We start from the raw sequence: 6,000 nt of genomic DNA on the forward strand, positions 1-6,000 counted from the left end.
CACAGAGACATACCAATGCAAACAGACCCACAGAGACACTCAGGCAACAGGGACACATGTGGACTCCCCCGGCAATGCACCTGATAGCTGGTAACATGCAGATACATGGACACCAGAGACCCGTGTGGACAGATACACAGACACACATGCAGATAAAGAAACACAGGAATATCCAGACACACCCGCACGGACACACAGACCTCAGAGGCATGTGTAGACACACAGACTCTCCAAATGGTCTAGACCTCACAGAACTCAGGGTGCCCCCGAAGCCCCTGGTCCAAGGAAGCAGAATCTCCTCCTCCTTCCAGCCCCCAAGGAAGACGATGTCACTGGCTTCATGGAGGAAGGCCACTGAGGTCATGCTCTCACCCAGGAGAGCCCCGGGCCCAGCTGGGACAGGACTTCTGGCTGTCCCAGGGCTGCAAAGGGAGGGCTGGGGGCGGGGGAGGGGAGCAGGGGTGGTGCGGCGGGTGGGGGGGGCGCAACAAGAGCTTCAGAGTCAGGAAGCCCCGGGGGGAGCCCGGTTCTAACACATTGGCCAACTTACCCCCCAGCCTGTTTCCTGGTGACCTGAACACACCCTCTACCCTTACCCCCACCCCCACCCCAGGTACTAGGATGGAGCAAGAGCTCCTATGGAAAGGGCCTGGCCCGGATCTGCAAGCAGCATGTGTCTCCTAGGCTGCCCGCCCGCCCTCGCTCTGCTGAGCAGGGACCTTGCAGGTAGACTGTGTCTGGGGGTGGCCATGCCCTGCAGGGGACAGGCCTGCGAAGGCAGAGCCCCGCGCGATCACTGGGCAGGCTCTATCAGGAAGAGGGGAGGAGGGGGCTCCCCAGGGTGGAGTGGTATGAAGTGAACATCTCCGCCCTGGAGCATCCCCTTTGCCACCCTGTCGGGATGCATCTAGTCCTGCTGTTGAGCTTGATCTGCGCCAACGAGTCATTATTATCAGCTCCGTGAGGCCGGTGACATCGTCTGCATTGTGGATTTCTGTGTCCCCAGCATCTGGCACATCTGTGCCTGGCACAGAGATCCTCAACTGATGGTCAGGAGGCGAGTTTGGGAGACAAACCTCAATCCCGGTGTCAGCCACAGGCCTGTCTATCCAGCACTGCAACATGAGCAAACCACTTCCCGCGCTGAGCTTCATTTTGCCCCTCTGCAAAATGGGCTAATAAGGGACTTGCCCTGTGGCTTCCTTGTGGGGAAGAAATGGGTCCCAGCGTGCAGTGCAGACGCCAACACAGGGCCTGGGGCCCGGGAATGACAGCAGTGATTTGCTGTGGTTGCTGCTGTTGGCTGAGGGCAAACTATGTACCAAGCACTGTTCAAAGGGGGTTTTGACCGATCACCTCGTGGAACGCTCGCCACCCATCGAGCAGTTCCTATCAGCAGCTGGTGGCCTGTGCCCTGCCCATGTGCGCCTGGCATTCCCCAGAGGACCTCAGCGGCCAGTTACCAGGTGGGCTGATGCCCTCCTGCATCTGCCCAATGCAGGCGTCCTCAGCCCAGCTGCAGTGTCCAGGGGTAAGCACCCCGGGGAAGAGGGAGCTTCCCCTCCCTCCACAGGCCGAAGCCGAGGTATGTTCCACAGTCTCTCATAAGGTTTCGGGGGGGGGGGGTGGTGAGCCCCCACTTCAGCCAGTGCCAACCTGCAACCTTTTTCATCTGTCCTCCCTCCCCCACAGTCTTCCTGGGGTTACATCTCCAGTAAATTACCTGCCTCCAAATCCCTGTCCCAAAGTCGGCTTCTAAGGGGAACCCAAGAGAAGATACGGCATTAGTTTACAAATTTACACAAAAAAACAGAGACCGGAGAAGTTAAGGGACCCATCCAGTTGTCTTCCTGGTCCCCGCTGAGCCCCTCTCTATGGCACTCTCCCTCCAGACCCCTTTGCACCCTAGGACAGCCATTCCTGGGCCTGAGGCACAGAGAGGAGGTATGTAGCCAGCCGTGGCCACCCTGGGGACTCCTGAGCCTGCCCAGATACACCCCCAGCCTTGACGCAGAGCAGACACAGGTCCCCAGGGGACACTCCCAAGCTTCAGGCCAGCAGAATGCATATCCTGGGCCACAGGTGGCTAATTAAGGCCCTGCCTTTCCTTTATTTACTCCATGCCCCCCAGGGGTGCCCTGGGTTGGATTTCAGGCTCTTTATTATCTTGGCACAGATGGCAGAACCTGCTCTGGCTATGAAGTCTCCGGCTGCCCAGCCCTTTCTGGCAGGAATGGGGACAAGAGAGGGGCTCGAGGGATGCCCACCGCCTCATCAGCCCAAGGCGGGCCTGGGGTTCAAAGCAGCCTTGGAGGCTGGGAGGGCTCCGCCCCCCACACTTTGTCAGCCAGGACATCTGGGTGAGACGCCCTCCTACTCTGAGTCCTGGTGTCCTCACCTGGGCAAAGAGGAGCCCCAGCCCTGTCCCACCTACATCCCGGAGGTGGGCGGGGCCTGAATTAAAGGATGTGAAGAAGGTGCTCTGAGCCACACTGACCGGGAAGGGTCTGTGGGACTATGGTCAGGAGAGGCAAGGGGCCACACCACAGTGGCAGTCTCTGGCCTCCTGCTTCTGCCCTTCCCTGGCAACCATTCTCTCCCAGCAGCCTTTGGATTCTGTCACATGGCACACTAGAGAAGGCTTCTCTTCCACTCACCATCTCCCCCTGGCCTCATCGCACTTTAAAATTCAAACTGCTCACTGTAGCCCCCAAGAGCCCACGTGCTCTGCCCACCCCACTCCCCCTTCAATGACACCTCTCTGCCTGTTTCCCATCCCGCCAGCCCCCAGTTCCTTTTGCAGCCTGCTACCTTCACGCAGACCTCAAGGCTTTGGCACCTGCTCTTCTCTCTGCCTGGAAGCCTCTGCCCTCAGGTAGCTGCAGGGTTTGTTGCTTTCCATCCTTCAACTCTCAAGTCAGATGTCACCTCCTCGGGGGGCTTCCCTGACCACCTAGACTAAAATAAAATAGCCCCACCTCCACTCCCAGTACCCCACCTCCTTTGCCCAAAAATGTCTCTGTCGTGCCATCACCACGTGAAACTACGATTTCTGATCTGCCGTTTACTTTGTTAAAACATCAGCTCCAGAGGCCAGGAACCTCACTCTCGTATCCCCAGCACCAAGTTCTGTGCCTGACACATAGCAGAGGCTCCATAAATATTTGTTGAATGGCTGGAGAATGATTCCATCGATGTGCAATATATGTTTATAGGCATACACGTTTTGTTAGAAATGTGCATAAATAAAAAATATGGGGAAAGGCCTGCAAAGAAGCCCCCTGAGGTGGCGAGTCAGTGAGGGGGCAGTGGACACAGCCAGCAAGGGGTATTTTTTTGGCTGACAGATATTCTCAGGTATTGTGTGAAACCTTCCCTCTTGAGAAATGTCCATGTGATACACAGGCCATTTTTTTGAGGCTCTGAGATAGTGATGCCCTGTCCCCTATAATAAGCAATCACGGTGTGACCCTCTCACCTAAACTTCCTGGCCACACCATGGTTTCACAGCAGAGCCCTTCGCCCATTCCCCGAGAGTCACCGAGCTCCTGGCACCTGCGGCCACCGTCCTTGCTCAGGGGACACCAGAGGGAAGAAACAATCCCCACCTTCACAGAACTTACTCTTTAGTGAGGGAGACATGCAATAAACAGTAAGTAAAACTCATCAGTGGGTGGAAGATGCCATGGAGAAATGTAAATAGGGGAGGGATAGGAGAAAGGGAGAGCAGGGGAAGCAAAGGAAAAAGGGTTTGCTACTTAAATATTTAAATAAGGAGACCAGGGAAGGCCTGGCTGGGAAGGTAACTTTTAAGCAAGGACCTCAAGGAAAGGAGGGAGTGAGCCACGTGGAGCCAACCCAGGCAGGGGGACAGCAAATGCAAAGGCCCTGAGGTGGTTGCAGCCCTGGCATGTTGGGACAGTGGGCAGGAGGCACTGCGGCTGGAGGGGCAGGCCCTGGGGGAAGGCGTGGGGCTCAGAAAGGGAAACTCACTTGCATCAGGAGTAGAAGGGAGCTCAGGGCAATATCTTGGGCCCAGCTAACTGCAAAATCAGAGTTCTTAACTGCAAAGCTACTGATATGATTCCTAGAGAGCTGTTTTAATTTCCTAGTTGCTTAAACAGATACCACACAATGGGTTTAATAGGAATTTATCAACTTCCAGTTTCAGGGGCTAGAAGGCTTGCCTCCTATCCTCTAGCGGGCCGACAATCTTTGGGGTTCCTTGGCTCTTCCATTGCACGGCGAGGCACATGGCAGCGCTTCTCCTTTCTCTTCCAGGTTTCTCTGGCCTCCAGCTTCTGGAAGTAGCTTCTCTTTCTTCATCCAGCATTCTTCACTTGTAAGGACTTCAGCCATACTGGACTTAAGGCCATCCCCATGCTGTTCGGGCACCTTAACTGATGATATCTTCAAAGGCCCTACTACATATGGGCTCACAGCCCCAGCACCAGGCGTTGGGACCTGACCGTGCCTTTTGTGGGGGACCCGATTCAGTCCCCAGCAGGAGGGAAGCCACAGGAGCGCCTGGATTGGGGGATCACATGGGGAAACCCCCACCGTCCTAGGCTGCCCCTCCAATGGAAGGAAGGAACGTGTTAGAAGTCAGCTGGGAACCGAGGCAGCTTTCTTTAAGAACCTGCGATGGTTGCTTTCCATCTAGGCATTCGTCGGGGTGCGGGGTGGGGGCGGGAGGCAGTCCCAGCAGCTGGCGCTCGCCTCTGAGCGGGTCTCTGTGGGAGGGCACTTCCTCTCGCGTGACTGGGCCAGCTCCCCAGCATGTCCACTGCGTGTTTCCCCTCCATGTCTGGGTGCGTGGGTAGGGGTGTGGCCTCCTTGCCTTGGCTTTGGGAGCATCTGTGGGGCCGGGGTAAGGTCTCCGGGCCCAGCAGGCATGTGTCTGTATCTGCGTGTCTAAAAACACGTGTATCACTGTGCGTGGGGGTCACGTGTCTGTGCAAGGGTGCAGCGTTCTGCCTGAGGAGTGAGACTCCCCGCACTGGAGGTCACTTGCGTGGTATGGCCTTGGACAAGCTCCTGACCTCTTTCTGCCTCAATTTCCCCATCTATAAAATGGGGTAGAACACATGTCCTAAGGTTGTGGAGAGGATAAATAATTAATGTTAATGTCTGTGAAATGCCCAGAACTGTGCCTGGCACATACAGAGAGCAATGACTGAGCTGTTATTATGTTAGGATTCTGTCCATGTGTCAGTCTGTTTCTCTGTCTGGTTGAGAGCACACATTTATGGTGATATGTAATGTGTGTGGCAGTTGGCACGTCTGGGTGCGTCTGTGTGCCCAACCTCGGTCTTATCCCTCATTTGCAGGGCCCAATCTCTTCTTCGAATGTGGCCAGCTGGGTCAAGCCTGGGGGAAGGGCTGCAGGAGGGGCTGCCCTCACAGCCTGGCCAGCTGGACTTTTCACAGCCCAGTGACTCTGTCCCTTGAAGCAGCCAAAAAACTAGAGAGGTGGGCACAGGAACGGCCCTGGCTTCGGGCTCTGCCGGGCCGGTGCTGTGGAAATCTCTAGCCCTTACAAGGATGGGGGTACATGCTTGAGGCTCCCTCGGGGTCTCCTCTGTGTGTCCACATCACAGCCACCACTCTCGATGACAGCAAACAGTCACTGAGGCCTGAGGCATGCCAGGCCCTGTTCTATACTTAACTGTGGCCTAACTTTCTGAATTCTGACATATGTTCCGGATTAGCTCCTGCCATTATCTCTACCTTACAAATGAGGAAACTGAGACCCAGAGAACTGAATTGCTTGTTTAAATCACACAGCTGGTAAAGTGGAAAGACCAGGACTGAAACCAGACTGTCTGCCTTCAGAAGCTGCACTCTTACATCATCTCTCTCCGAGTAGAAGCTGATCAAATCTATGTTGAATGAGTGGATCAATGAACAAGAGGCAGAGAAACAAGTTCCCAGGGCATGAGGAGGCTGAGGAAAAGTCAAGAGTGGTTTTGGCAGAGGAGAGAACCAGCTTGTCTCCCT

Source organism: Tamandua tetradactyla, chromosome 1, assembly GCF_023851605.1.
Source record: "Tamandua tetradactyla isolate mTamTet1 chromosome 1, mTamTet1.pri, whole genome shotgun sequence".
Taxonomy (NCBI): Eukaryota; Metazoa; Chordata; class Mammalia; order Pilosa; family Myrmecophagidae; genus Tamandua; species Tamandua tetradactyla.